The sequence below is a fragment of the Gorilla gorilla genome, chromosome 17, assembly GCF_029281585.2.
Source record: "Gorilla gorilla gorilla isolate KB3781 chromosome 17, NHGRI_mGorGor1-v2.1_pri, whole genome shotgun sequence".
NCBI lineage: Eukaryota > Metazoa > Chordata > Mammalia > Primates > Hominidae > Gorilla > Gorilla gorilla.
Genome location: NC_073241.2, coordinates 50,041,427 through 50,060,312, shown reverse-complemented (window position 1 = coordinate 50,060,312; position 18,886 = coordinate 50,041,427). Strand labels below are relative to the sequence as shown.

General features: G+C 40.0%; 1 long non-coding RNA gene across 1 annotated transcript; it reads right to left on the bottom strand.

Annotated features, from left to right (window-relative positions):
• Positions 1 to 895: 895 nt before the first annotated feature.
• LOC129528363 (uncharacterized) lies at positions 896 to 15,291 on the bottom strand. The gene is made up of 3 exons (XR_008673624.2): positions 15,171 to 15,291; positions 2,552 to 2,780; positions 896 to 1,127 (listed from the first exon to the last, which is right to left on the bottom strand). It is a non-coding gene; the product is annotated as an uncharacterized lncRNA (long non-coding RNA).
• Positions 15,292 to 18,886: the final 3,595 nt, after the last annotated feature.

Genomic DNA, 18,886 nt, shown 5'->3' with positions numbered 1-18,886 from the left:
ATCCAGAGGGTAGCAGCTTGAGCTGTCAGTCAACTGTGGTCCCCACAGCTGAAGATCTGAGTAGAGCATTATCATGGCCACCACACTGCCCTAAGATACTAATAATGTAGTAATTTTTTATTTGTATTCAGAAAATATTTTCTTTGTTTATTCTCAACAAATATATGTGAACCTAGCACTGTGAACAAAGAAGAGTTACTACCCTAATGAGGCCTTTATTCTGTGTGGGAGCAGGGTTATTTATTTATTTATTTTTGAGACGGAGTCTCGCTCTGTCGCCCAGGCTGGAGTGCAGTGGTATGATCTTGGCTCACTGCAACCTTGGCCTCCCGGGTTCAAGTGATTCTCGTGCCTCAGCCTCCTGAATAGCTGGGACTACAGGCACACAGCACCATGCCCAGCTAATTTTTGTATTTTTAGTAGAGATGGGGTTTCGCCATGTTGGCCAGGCTGGTCTCAAACTCCTGGCCCCAAGTGATCCGCCCACCTCAGCCTTTCAAAGTGCTGGGATTACAGGTGTGAGCCACCATGGCTGGCCAGGGTTTTTTAAATAAATAAAAATATAAAAGAATTTTACTATGTGGTAAATGGTAGCATCTACTGAGTACTGTTGTGTGCTTGAATTCTAAGTGCTATGCATTTAATCTTCTTTTCAACCTTATGAGGTAGGTATCCTTTATTCCCATTTTACAGATGATAAAACCGAGGCGAAGTGCTTAAGTAACCTAGCCTCAGCAACACTCAAAGTCAAAGAAATGAGAGACTAAGGTAGAGAATACTTGGGTAGTATTTAACTTTAAATAGGGTTGTTAGGAAAGGCCTCTGTGAGGAAGTGATATTTAAGCAAAAACATAAAGATGTAAAGGAATTAGTTGTATAATCATTTTATGGGAAGGGGATTTGGCAAGGGAAGGCAAGGATGAGCGCTCCAGGTTGAAGGAGCAGCATGTGCAATGGCTTGTGTTAGGAAGGAGGTCCACCTATTTGGGAACTGACAGGAGGCCTGTGTGACTGGAGGACAGTTAGCAAAATGGAGGGCTGTGTGGATTGAAGTTGGCGGCAGGGCCACGTGGGTCAGGACTTCACAACTCTGGAAGTTCACTCTGCACACAGTAGCCGTCTGGAATCTAGTTGAACACAGAAAAGTTTTTGGAAAGTTCTTAATTGTTTTGCATGAACAGTGGAGGATCGTTTGCTTTCATTGGTCTCTTTGCTTCCACTCTGTGGAGCGTGATTTCCCTCACAGGACTGGTGCTTTTTCATTAAAGGTTGATGATCATAAGGAAGGCTAAGATTGTTGAGTCCTCATAGCAGGGACTGGCGGACTGCTCAGCACATTTCTCACTCCTCCCTTGCCCTTCACCCCTACCCCCTGCCCCCACAACCCTGCTCCATTCTTGTGACAGAACAGGTGTGGGCGTGTTCATTGACTTCCAACCCCCTTCATGCATGGCTGACGCATGGGATGTTGCTGTCATGCACGTGTAACTGAATGGAGGGTTCCCTCAGGTGTTCTAGGCAATGGCACGATATTAGAGACGCCCTGAGGCAGAAAAAAATTGATGCAGCTGAAGTGAAGTGCTGTCAGTTTCACCTGTGTAAAGCTCGTTGCCATAGCAGTGGTTACAGTAAAACTGGGTCCAGAGGATGTGAACCAGGGCCAAGAGATGTACAATATAAGGCAGAAAAATGGCTGAATTTTTATCATGCTCTTACATAAGGAAAGCCAAAATAAACTGCTTTATTGGATCTTGGCTAATTAAAAAAATAGAGGTTTAAGGATATATTTTTTAAGAATATAAAAGGTAATCATTAGTAGAATCCAAAATAATATGTACACCCCAAGGTCACTGGAGAAAATGAAAAAAAAGCTCATATAACAAGAGTTAGAACAAAAAGCAGACTACAAAATAAATCTCTCTTTCTTTGTGTGTGTGTGTGTTTGTGTGTGTGTGGGAGAGAGAGAAAGAGAATGTGAAAATATGTGTAAGTACTGTACCTATATGCATGTTTAATTTTATAAATTAGAATGGTAGAAACAAAAGCAGACATAGAGCAAAGGTCGATCTAGGCTGACGTTCACACAATTTGGGAAGGGGTGTCTTTAAGAAGAATAATTAAAAATTACAAATACAAAATGAAAGTGAATATTGATTTGGAATGACAATAGAAATGGTGATACATTATGGATGTCACAAATGTTATAAAATCCAGAATAACATTAACTGCCTGATATCTCTCTGTAGTACTTTCTCCCAACATTTTGTTTTTTTTAAGAGATGGGGCCTCACCACGTTGCCCAGGCTAGTCTCAAACTCCTGGGCCAAGTGATCCTCCCAACTTGGACTCTCAAAATGCTGAGATTACAGGCATGAGCCACTGCACTTGGCCTCCCCCAACATTTTTGGCTGCATATTCTTTGATCACCTCATTATATGACAATGATTATATAATATTTTAATTTAAAAGAACCGGAAAGATAATTTAGTATAGTGGATTTTTAAAAATTATTATTGATAGTGTAGAAACTGAAAAAAGTTTCACAACTCACTATTGGGTGTTCCCTATCTGTGACTCCCTCTGCTAGTTCTTGCTCCAGTGACATTTCTTGCTCTGAGAACTCTAGTTCTTTGATATTGCTTGGTCTGTCACATGACAGTTACAGCCAGAGCTGGCCTGGCCAGCCATGTCGTCCTGTCTTCGGTTCCCCTTCCTTCCACTGCCGCCGGCAAGCCAGTCTTCGGTGGGGAGAGGCAGCCTTGAAACTTGAGTATTGAGCCCTGTGTGGGGAGCAGAGCAACATTTAAAAAATATCTTTGTCTTTGGTGTCTGGATGCTCAGTGGGGGCCACCAGGGAGAAGTTGTCAATGAGGGCCAAGAAGATATAGTAGTACAGGCAAGTCTCTAGATAAAACAGAATACTAAAAAATACTTGATTAACCAAAAGATGTCAGGAAAGGAGGAACAAGATAAGATGGGACAAGTAGAAAACAAATAGCATGCTGACAGACTTAAACCTATCCGTATCAGTAATTGCATTAAAAGTAAATGGTAGAATAATAATAAAATCGGTGGAATAAAAAATAAATGCAATATGGAATCCTGAATAGGATTCTGGAACAGAAAAAGGACATTAATGGAAAAACTGGTGACACCCAAATAAAGTCTGGAATTTATTTGATTGTAATGTGCTAGTTTTGGTTTTTTAGTGTTGATGAATGTACTATGGTTATATAAGATATTAACATTTGTAGAGAATGGGTGAGGGGTATTCAGGACCTCTCTGTAGTATTTTTGCATCTTTTCTGTACATACAATGTTATTCCACAATAAAATGTTTATTAAAATGTACATAGACTAAATATCAAACAAAAATCATATACTGTCAGTCTGGATTAAGAAAACAAGCCTCTGGCCAGGTATGCCTGTAATCCTAGAACTTTGGGAGGCTGAGGCAAGAGGATTGCTTGAGATCAGCCTGGCTTAAACAATAAAAATCAGCCAGGCATGGTGGTGTGCCCCTGCAGTTCTAGCCAATTGGGAAGCTGACGTGAGAGGACTGCTTGGGCCCAGGAGTTCGAGGCTGCAGTGAGCTACAGTGGTGCCATTGCACACCAGCCTGGGTGACAGAGGAAGACCCTGTCTCAAAAAATAAAGAAACAAAAAGAAAAAAGAGAAAACAAGTTTCAACTACCAACTGTTCAAAAGAATACACTTTAAAAATAAGAATAGGCTTAAAGTAAAAGAATGGAAAAATAAGGAAACACTAATCATGAGAAATACAGTATTACTATATTGAGGAAAAAGCAGCCTTCTAGACGAAGAGTATTATCAGAAGTAAAGAAGGTAATTTCTTAATAATTAAACAATAGTCTAATCAGGAAAACGTAACAGTCCTAAACATGGATCTATTTAAAAACAAAACCTCATATGAAGCAAAAATTGGCAGAACTGAAAGGATAGAGAAATCTATAATTATAGTTGGAGATCTTAATACATTTCTGTCAGTATTTGATAGAACATATATAAAAACATACAATATTTGAACACTATTTTCAAACTTGACATAATTGATATTTCTAAAACAGTACACCCAACAAATGCAGAATGAATTTTTCAAGTACACGTGGATCATTCACCAAAATAGACCATATGCTTGGTCATAATGTGAGTCTCAAAACAACCAAAGGATTAAAATGATACAGAATTCGTTCTCTTACAATAATGGAATTTAGAAATGAAAAACAAAGAATATCTAGAAAAATCAACCATTTGGGAATTAAGCAACAAAATCCTGAAAGAGCATAGGTCAAAGAAGAAATCACCAGGGAATTTAGAAAATATTGTATACTGATGGTAATGATAATGATAACTTACCAATATGACTGGGTGCAGTGGCTCATGCCTGTAATCCTAGCACTTTGGGAAACTGAGGCGGGCAGATCACTTGGGCCCAGCAGTTCAAGACCAGCCTGGGCCACACAGTGACATCCCGTCTCTACCAAAAATACAAAAATTAGTTGGGCGTGATGGCATGAGACTGTAATCTCAGCTACTTGGAAGGCTGAGGTGGCAGGATGATTTTATTCTGGGAGTTGAAGGTTGCAGTGAGCCAAGATCATGCCATTGCACTCCAGCCTGGGTAACAGAGCCAGACCCTGTCTCAAAACATCAAAAACCAAACCAACCAACCCAGAAACTTACTAGTATTTGTGGATGCAGCTAGAGCAATGATTGAGCAAAATCTATAGCTTTACCATATTTTATTTTGTAGTATAATTTGTATACCTTGGATGCATATATTAGAAGAAAGGTTAAAATCAATTTAGTAAATGTCCATCTCAAGAAGTGAGCAAAAGAAGAGCAAATGAAACCCTAAGAAAGTAGACAAGTAAATAATAAATATAAGGGCAACAGAATAGAAAACAAATAATAGACAAAATGAACAAAACCAAAAGTTGGTTTTTTGAAAAGATTAATAAATTAACCTTTAGCAATATAATCAAGAATAAAATAGAGGAGCGAAATTATCAATATCAGAAATGAAAAAGGGAAATTGTTACAGATCCTACAGGCATTAAAAAGATAATATGATGTGCCAGGAATGGTGGCTCACACCTGTAATCCCAGTACTTTGAGAGGCTGAGGCAAGAGGATCACTTGAGCTCAGGAGTTTGAGACCATCCTGGGCATCACAGGGAGGCCCTATCTCTACAAAAAAATTAATTAAAAAAATTAGCCAGGCGTGGTGGCACACACCTGTTGTCCCAGCTACTTGGGAAGTTGAGTCGGGAGGATTGCTTGAGCCCAGGAGTTGGAGGCTGCAGGGAGCTACAATAGTGCCACTGCACTCCAGCCTGGGTGACAGAGCAAGACCCTTTCTCAATAATAATAATAATAATAATAGGTTAGTATGAAAAACTTTAGGCCCATAAATTGGAAAATTTAGAAGACAGAAAATTTTTGTAAAACACAAGTTACTAAAACTGACAAAATAGAAAATATGAATAGTCCTATATCTTTTAAAGAAATGCAATTGGTAATCAAAAGCTTTCTCCAGAGCAAACTTTAGGTCTAGATGGCTGCGTTGGTAAATTCTACCATACGTTTAAGGAAGAAATGATACCAATCTTACACAAAGTCTTTAGAGAATAAACAGTGAGAAACCATCTACCAACTTGTTTTGTGAACCTAGCATAACTCTGATATCTCAACCTTAAAAGTATATTACAAGAAAATAAAATTACAGATAAATATCGCTTATGAACTTAGGTATAAAAGTCCCAAAAGAAAAAAGGAAGTCCTGGCTGGGCACGGTGGCTCATGCCTGTAATCCCAGCATATTGGGAAGCCAAGGCGGGTGGATCACTTGAGGTCAGGAGTTTGAGACCAGCCTGGCCAACGTGGTGAAAATCCATCTCTACTAAAAATACAAAAATTAGCTGGGCGTGGTGGCTTGCACCTGTAATCCCAGCTACTCGGGAGGCAGAAACACAAGAATTGCTTGAACCTAGGAGGCAAAGGTTGCAGTGAGCCAAGATGATGCCCTTGCACTCCAGCCTGGGTGACAGATCAAGACTCTGTCTTAAAAACCTAAAAAAACAGAAATCCAATAAAATACGAAAAGGATAGTATATCATGACCAAGTAAGGTTTATTCCAGGAATATAGGCTTGATTTAACATCTGGAGTAAATCTATATCATTCACTGTTATCAGAATAAAGGAGAAAAATATAAATATAAGCATCTTAATAAATGCAGGAAAGGTGATGAAATTCAACGTCTATTCACGATTTTTTAAAACTCAGCCAACTAGAAATAGAGGGGAAATTTTCAGTCTGATAAAAGATATCTTTAAAAATCTTTATCTAATATCATAATAGTGAAATATTAAAACCTTTGCCCCTAAAAAGCCTAGAACAAGATGATGTCCACGTTCACCCAGTTTTATTCAACATTATAATGAAGGTCTTAGCCATTGAATTAAGATTTTAAAAAGCAACAAAAGGCACAGGATTGAAAAGGCACAAGTACAGCATCTGTATTTGCAGATGACATGATTATTTACATAGAAAATTAAAAGATAATAAAGGTATATAGGCCGGGCGCAGTGACTCTCGCCTGTAATCCCAGCACTTTGAGGGACCGAGGTGGGAGGATCTTGAGGTCGGGAGATCAAGACCATCCTGGCCAACATGGTGAAACCCTGTCTCTACTAAAAACATAAAAATTAGCTGGGCATGGGGGGCGCATGTCTGTAATCCCACCTACTTGGGAGGCTGAGGCAGGAGAATCGCTTGAACCCGGGAGGTGGAGGTTGCAGTGAGCCAAGATCGTGCCACTGCACTCCAGTCTGGTGACAGAGAGAGACTCTGTCTCAAAAAAAAAATAATAAAGATAAATAACTCAGTATGAATAAGTTAATTTAGCAAGATTATAAAATAAGATCAATCTATATTTTTATTTCTACATAGTAATTCTAAAAATTTGGAAAATAATATTAAAAATCACACTGTTTACCATTGTATAAACCCCAAGTACCTAATAATGAATTTCCTAGAAGATGTACAAGAATTTTAAACTATTGCTGAGATAAAGAAGATAAAATATTTCTTCTTTATAGGAGAAATTTCAAGCCTGGTGAGACACACTGTCTTAATGGTTTGTCTTTGAACAGACAAATCATCTTAATGGTTTTGAAGATTAAATATTATAAACATATCAATTCTCCCCAAATTGTTCATAGATTCAACACACTGTTAGTAAAACTCCCAGCATACTTTTTGTAACAATTGAGTAGCGCGATTCTAAAATTTACACAGACATGCAAAGGAATTTTAATAGCTAAAATAATCTCGAAAAATAATAGAGGAATTACACTGCCGGATTTTGAGACTTTGTAAAGCTACTGTAATTAAGGTAATGAAATAGTGTCATAAGGGCAGAAAAGTAGACCAAAGGAACAGAACAGAGTATGCAAAAACAGATGCAGACTGTTGGTTATTTGGTTTTTGACAAAAGTGAAAATAGAATCCAATATAGAAAATGAAGATCTATGTAATACAGGCATGCCTTGTTTTACTGTGTTTCGCTTTATTGCGATATTGTATTTTTGTTGTTGTTGTAGGTTTTTTTTTTTTTTTTTTTGGTGGGGGTGTTTGAGACAGGGTCTCACTTTGTCGCCCAGGCTGGAGTGCAGTGGCGCAGTCACGGCTCACTGCAGAGTCAACCTCCCGAAGGCTCAGGTGATCCTCCTACTTCAATTTCCCGAGTAGCTGAAGTTCATGCCACCACATCCACCTAATTTTTGTATTTTTTGTAGAGATGGGGTTTCACCATGATGACCAGGGTGGTCTTGAACTCCTGGGCTCAAGCAATCCTCCCACCCTGGCCTCCCAAAGTGCTGTGAATACAGGCGTGAACCACTGCATCTGGCCTGTTTCTTTTGTTTGTTTGTTTTCATTTGTTTGTTTTTTCTGCAAGTTGACGGTTCATGGCAACTCTGTGTTGAGCAAGTCCATTGGTACCATTTTCCCAACATCATGTGCTCACTTTGTGTCTCTGTGTCACATTTTTGTAATTCTATATTTCAAACTTTTTGGTATTATATCTGTTATAGTGATCTGTGATTAGGGATCCTTGACGTTGCTATTATAATTGTTTTGGGGTGTCATGAATTGCACCCATATAAGACAGCGAACTTAATCAGCAAAAGTTGTGTGTCTTCGGACTGCTCCATTGACTGCTGCACCTACTGCCATTTCCTTGTCTCTGTTCATCTCCTTGGGCCTCCCTATTCCCTGAGACAAGACAATATTGAAAGGAAGCTAATAACCCTGTAATGACCTCTACATGTTCAAGTGAAAGGAAGAGTTGCACATCTCTTACTTTAGATATATTTTTTGAAATAGGGTCTCACTCTGTTGCCCAGGGTGGAGTAACAGTGGCATAATCATAGTTCACTTCAGCCTGAACTCCTGGCCTCAAGTGATTCTCCTGCCTCAATCTCCCAAAGCGCTGGCATTACAGGTGTGAGCCACCAAGCTGGGTCAGATGTCTCTCACTTTAAATCAAAAGCAAGGAATGATTAAGCTTAGTGAGGAAGGCATGTCAAAAGCTGAAACAGGCCACAAGCTATGTCTCTTGTGCTAAACAGCCAAGTTGTGAATGCAAAGGAAAAGTTCTTTTTTTTCTTTCTTTCTTTTAAAATTTTTGCTTTTTTTTTTCAGACAGGGTCTCACTCTGTCACTCAGGGTAGAATACAATGGCATGATCATGGCTCACTACAGCCTCGACCTCCCAGGCTCAAGCCATCCTCCTACCTCCGCCTCCTAAGAAACTGGGACCACAGGTGCACCCTACCATGCCTGGCTAATTTTTAAATTTTTTGCAGAGATTGGGTCCCACTATGTTGCAGAGGCTGGTGAAAGTTCTTGAAGGAAGTTAAAAGTGCTACTCTAGTAAACACATGAATGATAAGAAAGTGAAACAGACTTATTGCTGATATGGAGAAAGTTGGAGTGGTCTGGATTGAATATCAAACTCTCCGCAACATTCCCTTAAGCCAAAGCCTAATATGTAATAAGGCCCTAATGCTCTTCAATTCTGTGAAAGCTGAGAGTAGTAAGGAAGCTGCAGAAGAAAAGTTTGAAGCTAGTAGAGGTTGGTTCATAAGATTTAAGAAAAGAAGCCATCTCCACACCATAAAAATGCAAAGTGAAGCAGAAAGTGCTGATGGAAGTTACAGCAAGTTATCCAGAAGATCTAGCTAAGATCATTGATGAAGGAGACAAGACAGCCTGATATTTGGAAAAGATGCCATCTAGGACTTTCACAGCCAGAGAGATATCAATGCTTGGCTTCAAAGGACAGGCTGACTCTCTTGGTAGGGGCTAATGCAGCTGGTGACTTTAAGATGAAGCCAATGCTCATTTACCATTCTGAGAATCTTAGAGCCTTTAAGAATTATGTGAATCTACTCTGTCTGTGCCTGGATGACAGCACATCTGTTTGCAGCATGGTTTACTGAACATTTTAAGCTCATTGTTGAGATGTACTGCTCAGAAAAAAATATTTCTTTAAAATATTACTGTGCATTGACAATGCACCTAGTTGCCCCAGAGCTCTGATGAAGATATACAAGTTGATTAAAATGTTTTTATGTTAACACAACATTCATTTTGCAGCCCATGGATCAAGGAGTAATTTCCAAGTCTTATTACTTAAGAATTACGTTTTGTGAAAAAATTACATTTAGTAAGGTTATAGCTGCTATAGATAGTGATTCCTCAATGAATCTGGGCAGAGTAAATAAAACACCTTCTGGAAAGAATTTCCCATTCTAGATACCATTTGGAACATTTGTGCACCAGACACAGTGGCTCACACCTGTAATCCCAGCACTTTGGGAGGCTGAGGCGGAAGGACCACTTGAGCCCAGTAGTTCAAGACCAACCTGGGCAACATAGTGGGACCCCATCGCTACAAAAACAAAAATAAAAAAATTTTAGCCAGGTGCAGTGGCTCACGCCTGTAATACCAGCACTTTGGGAGGCTGAGGCGGGTGGATCACCTGAGGTTGGGAGTTCAAGACCAGCCTGACTAACATGGAGAAACCCCGTCTCTACTAAAAATACAAAATTAGCCGGAGTGGTGGCGCATGCCTGTAATCCCAGCTACTCGGGAGGCTGAGGCAAGAGAATCACTTGAACCCAGGAGGTGGAGGTTGCAGTGAGCCGAGATCACGCCATTGCACTCCAGCCTGAGCAACAAGAGCGAAACTGCGTCTCAAAAAAAAAAATTTTTTTTAAAAAGAATATTTGTGATTCACTAGAGGAGGTCAAAATATCAACATTAATAGGAATTTGGAAGAATTAGATCCCAACCCTCATGGATGACTTTGAGGGGTTAAGACTTCAGTGGAGGAAGTCATTGCAGATGTGGTAGAAATAGCAAGAGAACTAGAATTAGAAGAGGATCCTGAAGATATGACTGAATTGCTGCAATTTCATGATCAAACTTGAGTGGATGTGGGGTTGCTTCTCATGGATCAGCAAAGAAAGTGATTTCTTGAGGTGGACTCTTCCTGGTGAAGTTGCTGTGAACATTGTTGAAAACATTGAATCGCAATGAAGAATTTAGAATATTATATAGACTTAATTGGTAAAGCAGTGGGCAGCAGGGTTTGTGAGAGGACTGACTCTAACTTTGAAAGAAGTTCTACTGTGAGTAAAATGCTATCAAATAGCATCACATGCTACAATGAAACCATTTGTGACAGAAGAGTCAATTGATGTAAACTTCATTGCTGTCTTAAGAAACTGCCATAGCACCCCCAGCCTTCAGCAACCACTACCCTGGTCAATCAGCACCATCAACATTAAGACAACTCTCAGCTGGGCGCAGTGGCTTATCCCTGTAATCCCAGCACTTTGGGAGGCCAAGGCGAGTGGATCACTTGAGGTCAGGAGTTCGAGACCAGCCTGGCCAGCAGGGCAAAACCCCATCTCTACTAAAAATACCAAAATTAGCCGGGCGTGGTGGCACATGCCTGTAATCCCACCTACTGGGGAGGGTGAGGCAGGAGAACTGCTTGAACCCAGGAGGTGGAGGTTGCAGTGAGCTAACATTGTGCCATTGCACTCCAGCCTGGGCAAAGAAGTGAGACTCCATCTAAAAAAAAAAAAGACAAGACTCTCCACCAGCAAAAGATAATGACTGTATTTTTTTTTAGCAATAAAGAAGTTTTTTTGATTTTTGGTTTTTATTTTTGAGGCAGGGCCTCGCTCTGTCACCCAGGCTGGAGTACAGTGGTGTGATTTTGGCTCACTGCAACCTCTGCCTCCCAGGCTCAAGTGATCCTCCCACCTCAGCCTCCTGAGTAGCTTGGACCACAGGCGTGAGCCACCACACCTGGCTAATTTTTTTGTTTTTTGAAGAGACAAGGTCTCACCATGTCGCCCAGGCTGGTCTTAAACTCTTGGACTTAAGCGATCTACTGGCCTCGGCCTCCCAAAGTGCTGGGAATACAGATGTGAGCCACTGCGCCTGGCATAATGCATTTTTAAATTAAGGTATGTACATTGGTTTTTAAGACTTAATGCTATTGCACACTAAATAGACCGCAGTATAGTATAAACATAAATTTTAGATATGCACTGGGAAACCAAAAAAATAGTATGGCTTGCTTTATTGCAACATTCACTTTATTGTGGTGGTCTGGATCTGAACCCTCAGTGTCTCTGAGGTATGCCTGTAAATGGTGCTGGAGGAACTGAATATTCACATGGGGAAAAAAATGAACCTCGACCCTAACTTTTGTCATACACAAAAATTACTTTTTTTATTCAATTATACACATTCATATGAAAGCTAAAACTGTGATGCTTTAGGAGAAAAAATAGAATGCCTTTGTGAATGCCTGTTAGGCAAAGATTGCTTAGATATAACGCGAAGTTCATTTACCGTAAAAGAAGGAACAATTGTTAAAAAATAAAATGAGGCCGAGCGTGGTGGCTCACGCCTGTAATCCCAGCATTTTTGGGAGGCCGAGGTGGGTGGATCACCTGAGGTCAGGAGTTTGAGACCAGCCTGGCTAACACGGTGAAACCTCGTCTCTACTAGAAATACAAAAATTATCTGGGCGTGGTGGCGGGCACCTGTAATCCCAGCTACTCTGGAGGCTGAGACAGGAGAATCGCTTGAACCCGGGAGGCAGAGGTTGTAGAGAGCCAAGATCGCGCCACTGCACTCCAGCCTAGCTGACAAGAGTGAAACTCCATCTCAAAATAAGTAAATAAATAAATAAAATAAAATTTGATCCCTTGTATCATACAAAAAAACTCAAAGTGGATTAAAGACATAGTATGAAATGCAAAACTAAATTGTTTAGAATATAACTTACTTATCTTGGAGTAGGGAGAGATCTCACAAAATACAAAAAACATCAACCAAAAAGAAAAGATTGATAATCTTGGCTACATTGAAATTAACATTAACCTATCAAAAGACAGTATAATAAAAGTGAAAGACGAGACTTAGAGTGGTAGAAGATATTTGCAGCATATATAACTAGTGATTAGTGTCTACAATATATTAAAAACTTTTATAAATCGGTAAGAAAATGGCAAATAACCCAGTTAAAATGACAAAAGACATAAACAGGAAATTGATAGAGAAGACGAAACATGAAAAACTGCTTAACCCCTCACAAGTAATCAGGGAAATGCATAAAACAACACTGAGACATCGTTTTCTCATCTCGCAGATTGACACAAGTTAAAAAACATGATGAATGTGAGTGAAGAAGTTGAGTGAGTGTACTCAGCTGATGGAAATGTAATTTGGTACAACCATTTTGGGGAAGAATCTCACATTCTAGTAAGGCTGAAGACGTAATACCCTTCCACCCTGAATTTTCTAGGTGTGAACACAAGAGGATTTCTTACGCATCTACAACCGTGTATACACAGAGACATAGAAAAATGTTTATTGCAGTATCATTGACAATGCCACAGAATTGGAAATGCCAAGTGTCAATCAATGAATCGATGAATAAATTTTAAAACATTTATTTGATAAGTGTGTCAGGCAGTGAAAATGAAAGAACAAACAAGTCTCACTGGTTGCAGTGATCATGTTTTACTTTCATAATTTTCAACAGGAATATAATCAGCAAAATTGATTTTAATGGGAAAGCCACAAGAGAAAGAGAGAAAGTTCTGGGGATTGCCAAGGAAAAAGCATTTTGGAGATGAACCCCCTTTTTTTTTACCCATTAAAATATGATAATTTAACTTACATTATCTCTTTCCATAGTAACACAAATTATTTTATATTCCACTGGAATATCTTCTTTGAAGTAACTGGTTCCGACCACATGAGGACAGCATTTGCATGGAAATATTTCCTTCACAGTAGTATAGTGGGAAAACACAGACACACACAAACTTTTTGTATTTAGATGTATTGCTGTCTGGAGTGGATTCTGACACTGACCTTCAACTATCTTAGTCAATGGAAATTTTAAGTAAGTTACTGTCACAGCAAGTGTTGTGTTAGAATACTGTACTTCATTTTCATTAGTTTCGAGTCACTGAGCATCTCTATGCTGCAGATGTCAGGAAGGCTCATCTGGACTTTGGTGGTGTTTTTCTTTCAAGCTGTTTCTTTTCTAATAGCTGTTTATGTCAGTTTAGAAAATAAGTGGTACACATCTGCATCGGGGGAATGACTAAACTGTGATTATTTCACAAGGTTTTGTGACCTTTAGCGTGTATTATTTTATTAACACCTCTAAGAGGAAAATGAAGCACTTTGCCCTCAGGGCTGGAAGAGAGATCTGCCACTTGGTTCTGGTTAGATTTTCCACTACACTGTTTTTTGACCCAACACCAGATTCCACCCACTTTGTAAAAAAGTGGAAAGAAATGAATAGTTTCCTGTTTTGAAGTTAGCACCAGACCTACACTAGATTTTCAGCATTGATGGCAACAAATTATACACCGGGAGTTTAAGATAGCATTTTGAGGCCGGGTGTGGTGGCTTACGCCTGTAATCCCAGCAATTTGGGAGGCCAAGGTGGGTGGATCACCCTAGGTCAGGAGTTGGAGACCAGCCTGGCCAACATGGTGAAACCCCGTCTCTACTAAAAATACAAAAAGTAGCCGGGCATGGTGGCATGCACCTGTAGTCCCAGCTACTCAGGAGGCTGAGGCAGGAGAGTCTCTTGAACCTGGGAGGCAGAGGTTGCAGTGAGCCGAGATCGTGCCACTGTACTCCAGCCTGGGTGACAGAGTGAGACTCCATCTAAAAAAAAAAAAAAAATAGCATTTTGATTCAAACATCTTTCCCATAGTGTTTAGCTCACTGCCTTGTAGTTGAATGTCTTCCCTAATGAAAATAAACCTGATCAATCTATTCCCCAGCTGAAAATCCTTCAGTGGTTCCAAATGGCTTTCAAGACCTAGTTAATTCTGTGTTCAAAACTGTTTATAAATCACCCGTGCCTAACCGTTCAGTCTTATATTCATATTAGCCCAGCATGGTGGCTTATATCTGTAATTCCAATGTTTTGGGAGTTGGGAGGGTTGCTTGAGGCCAGGAGTTTGAGACTAGCCTGGGCAAATAGTAAGACCCTGTCTCTACAAAAAAAACTTTTTTAAAATTAGCCAGGCATGGTGGTGCCTGCTTGTGGTCACAGCTGCTTAGGAGGCTGAGGCAGGAGGATCGCTTGAGCCCAGGAGTTTGAGGCTGCAGTGAGCAATGGTTGCATCACTTCACTCCAGCCTGGATGACAGGGTGAGATCCTGTCTCAATTTAAAAATATATATATTCATATTAATAAATTACTATATGCTAAGCACACATCGCATGCCATCATTATGTTTCATATTTTATATACATGATCTCATTTATTCCTTGTTTTTAAAGATACTGTTTGCAAATTGGGAAACTAAGACTCAGAACTTAAAATATCTCTACACAAACTGGGATTTGCACTTGGGTGTGTACTGCTCCAAAGTCATAACTATATACAGCCATTTGCTGTACAATGATATGCAGATATGTATATTTTGTATATGTGTAATATATGATGGTCCCATAACATTATTATACCATGCTTTTACTATACCTTTTCTATATTTAGATAGGTTGAGATGTACACTTACCATTGTGTTACAATTGCCTATGGTATTCAGTACAGTAGCATGCTGTAGTCATAGGCTATTCTATATAGCCTACATGTACAGTAGGCTCTACCATCTAGATTTGTAGAAGTATGCTCTAGGATATTTGCACAACAACATCACATAACAATGCATTTCTCAGAATGCATCCTCATTGCTAAGCAACACATGACTATATTATACTTTTCTCATCTTTCCTCTCCTCACACCCATTTACTCACCAGTCAGTCTCAGCTACTCTCAGTTCCTTTCATACCTAATAACTTTTGCATATGTTTTTGCTTCTTCTTGGAATGTCTTTCTCCTCTCCTGTAACTGGTCAAATCCTTCTTTATTTAAGACTCAGCTTAGGCCAGTCATGGTGGCTCACACCTGTAATCCCAGCGCTTTGGGAGTCCGAGGTGGGCAGATCACTTAAGGTCAGGAGTTCGAGACCAGCTATTGCCAACATGGTAAAACCCTGTCTTTACTAAAAATACAAAAATTAGCCAGGCGTGGTGGTGCCTATAATCATAGCTACTTGGGAGGCGGAAACGGGAGCATCGCTTGAAGCTGGGAGGCAGAGGTTGCAGTGAGCTGAGATCATGCCACTGCACTCCAGCCTGGGTGACAGAGGGAGACTCCATCTAAAAAAAAGCCTCTTCTTAAATTAAGCTGTAGTTATCCCTCCCTGATCCATTCAGTTGTGTTCATTGCCCCTGCTCTCAGTTACAGAGTCAGAGTCTTGAGAAGTTTTTCTTAAAATGTGTGTGTGGGAGTGGGGCAGAGGATTGGAGAGGGAATTGCCGATGTTACACTAAAAGAACTATTGCCCTAAGCAATGTGGAAATCCATTTTTAGGTTGAACCCCAATAAGGAAGTGATTCTTCTTTCCAAGAGGAGCAAAATAAGTCCATCTCTCTTAACTGAGGGTTAAAGTCACTAGGAGAGAGAAAATGCTGATTAAAGTAGTAACTGAAGTTTCCAAGTTAAAGAGAGTTACAGGGCCAAGAGAACAGACAAAGCCATTACTTGGGTTAACAAATCAAATAGGAGCCATATTTAAAGGCAAGACTTGAAATGAACTTTAAGCCCTTGCAGACATAAAGACCAAAAGGGCTTTGAAAGTAAGGGGCAACAGGCCGGGCGTGGTGGCTCACGCCTGTAATCTCAGCACTTTGGGAGGCCAAGGCGGGTGGATCACGAGGTCAGGAGATCGAGACCATCTTGGCTAACACGGTGAAACCCCATCTCTACTAAAAATACAAAAAATTAGCCGGGCGTGGTGGCGGGCGCCTGTAGTCCCAGTTACTTGGGAGGCTGAGGCAGGAGAATGGCGTGAACCCAGGAGGGGGAGCTTGCAGTGAGCAGAGATCATGCCACTGCACTCCAGCCTGGGCGACAGATCAAGACTCCATCTCAAAAAAAAAAAAAAACTGGAGCTAGGCTGGCGAGGCTGTGGAGAAATAGGAACGCTTTTACACTGTTGATGGGAGTGTAAATTAGTTCAACCATTGTGGAAACTGTGGCAATTCCTCAAGGATCTAGAACCAGAAATATCATTTGACCCAGCAATCCCATTACTGGGTATATACCCAAAGGATTATAAATCATTCTACTATAAAGACACATGCACACATATGTTTATTGCAGCACTATTTACAATAGCAAAGACTTGGAACCAACCCAAATGCCCATCACTGATAGGCTGGATAAAGAAAATGTGTCACATATACACCATGGAATACTATGCAGCCATAAAAAAGAATGAGATCATGTCCCTTGCAGGAACATGGATGAAGCTGGAAACCATCATTCTCAGCAAACTAACACAGGAACAGAAAACCAAACACTGGATGTTCTCACTCATAAGTGGGAGGTGAACAGTTAGAATTCTTGGACACAGGGAGGGGAACATCACACACAGAGGCCTGTCAGGGGGTGGGGGCCAAGAGGAGGGAGAGCATTAGGACAAATACCTAATGCATGCGGGGCTTAAAACCTAGATGACAGGTTGATAGGTACAGCAAACCACCATGGCACATGTATACCTATGTAACAAACCTGCACATTCTGCACATGTATCCCGGAACTTAAAGTAAAAACAAACAAACAAACAAAGAAACCCCACAAAACTGGAGCTAGACTTTCACTTAGATTTGTAGCATGAATATTGCCCTTCTTATTTAGCTATTGCTTCTTCCTCCTTTTTTCTTTTATTTGCATGTATATCAGTTTTCTAGGTGCTGAGACTCTGGAAATTTCCAGGCTAAATTATGGTTCCATTTTCCTGAGAAGACTTTTTTAAAGATATGGCCTTATTAGTTCCCATTTCAAGTATTTTCTTTTTATCATTCATTTTGAAAATGTTATCAGAAAGAGAATGCAAATCAGCTTTTACCGAGGATGTGCCAAGTACCAGACAACTCTTTTTTTTTTCGAGACAGAGTCTTGCTCTGTCACCCAGGCTGGAATACAGTGATGAGATCTTGGCTCACTGCAACCTCCGCCTCCTGGGTTCAAGTAATTCTCCTGCCTCAGCCTCCCGAGTAGCTGGGATTATAGGTGCACGCCACCATGCCCAGCTAATTTTTGTATTTTTAGTAGAGATGGGGTTTCACCATGTTGGCGAGGCTGGTCTCTAACTCCTGACCTCATGATCTGCCCGCCTTGGACTCCCAAAGGGCTGGGATTACAGACATGAGCCACTGGGCCTGGCCCCAGACAACTTTTTCACATGCCTTTTCTCATTCAATTGCCAGCACAATCCCTATAATGTATTAATATCTCCATTATATAGAGGATGAAATAGATACTGATAGAGATTGAATAAACTGGTGGTAAGTGGGGAAGCTGGGATTTGAATAAGATCAAGGCTGATCGTACTACCCCAGGGTTTTCCAAATTTGGATGAGGTATAAATTTTGTTTTAAAGGAAGACATTTCCACAGACCCCTTCTGTTGACTAAAATTATTTTATGTTTCTTAAGTAAACAAGCATAAAACTAGATGTAAACATCTCATGCCTATGGCATTTATAAAACCACAGAACTAAATGTAAGTATACAAATTAATTGGGAACAAAACATCAATAAAATTCAAAATTCAAATTAACATTACTAATGGGCAATGAGTATCATTTTGTTGAAATGAAATGGAGGCTCGCAATATATTAGATTGATGCAAAAGTAATTGCGGTTTTCGCCATCACTTTTAATGTTTAAAGTTTAAAGCTGTTCTCTACGGCTTGGCATTTCTATCTGCTGTGGGATGATTCCATTTTGACGTTATTATTTTCTCTTTGAACTACTGTGAAAAATCCAAGATTTTTACAGCACTTCGTGATAAAATTTAGCCTCTGCTGGACTCAGATGATTATTTTATTATGAAATCCATTGTTAAAGCAAACTAAATATGGCCTGAGAAGGACTCCATACTTTTATATTTGAGTCCTTGTGGATGAACTGCAACCTAACCTAACGTAATTAGTAGACAAGATTAAAAACCTAATTTAGGAGTATGTGCCTGTAATAATAGATGAGTCTCGGCCAATCCCAGCGGCTGTGCTTCAACCAGTCATACGCTGCTGAGTGTTCAAACTGTGTGCAAATAAGGTAAACGCCAAACTGTAACCAATCCAGCTTTTTCTGTACCTCACTGCCGATTCCTGTATGTCACTTTACTTTTTTGTGTCTATAAATCTGTTCTGACCATGAGGC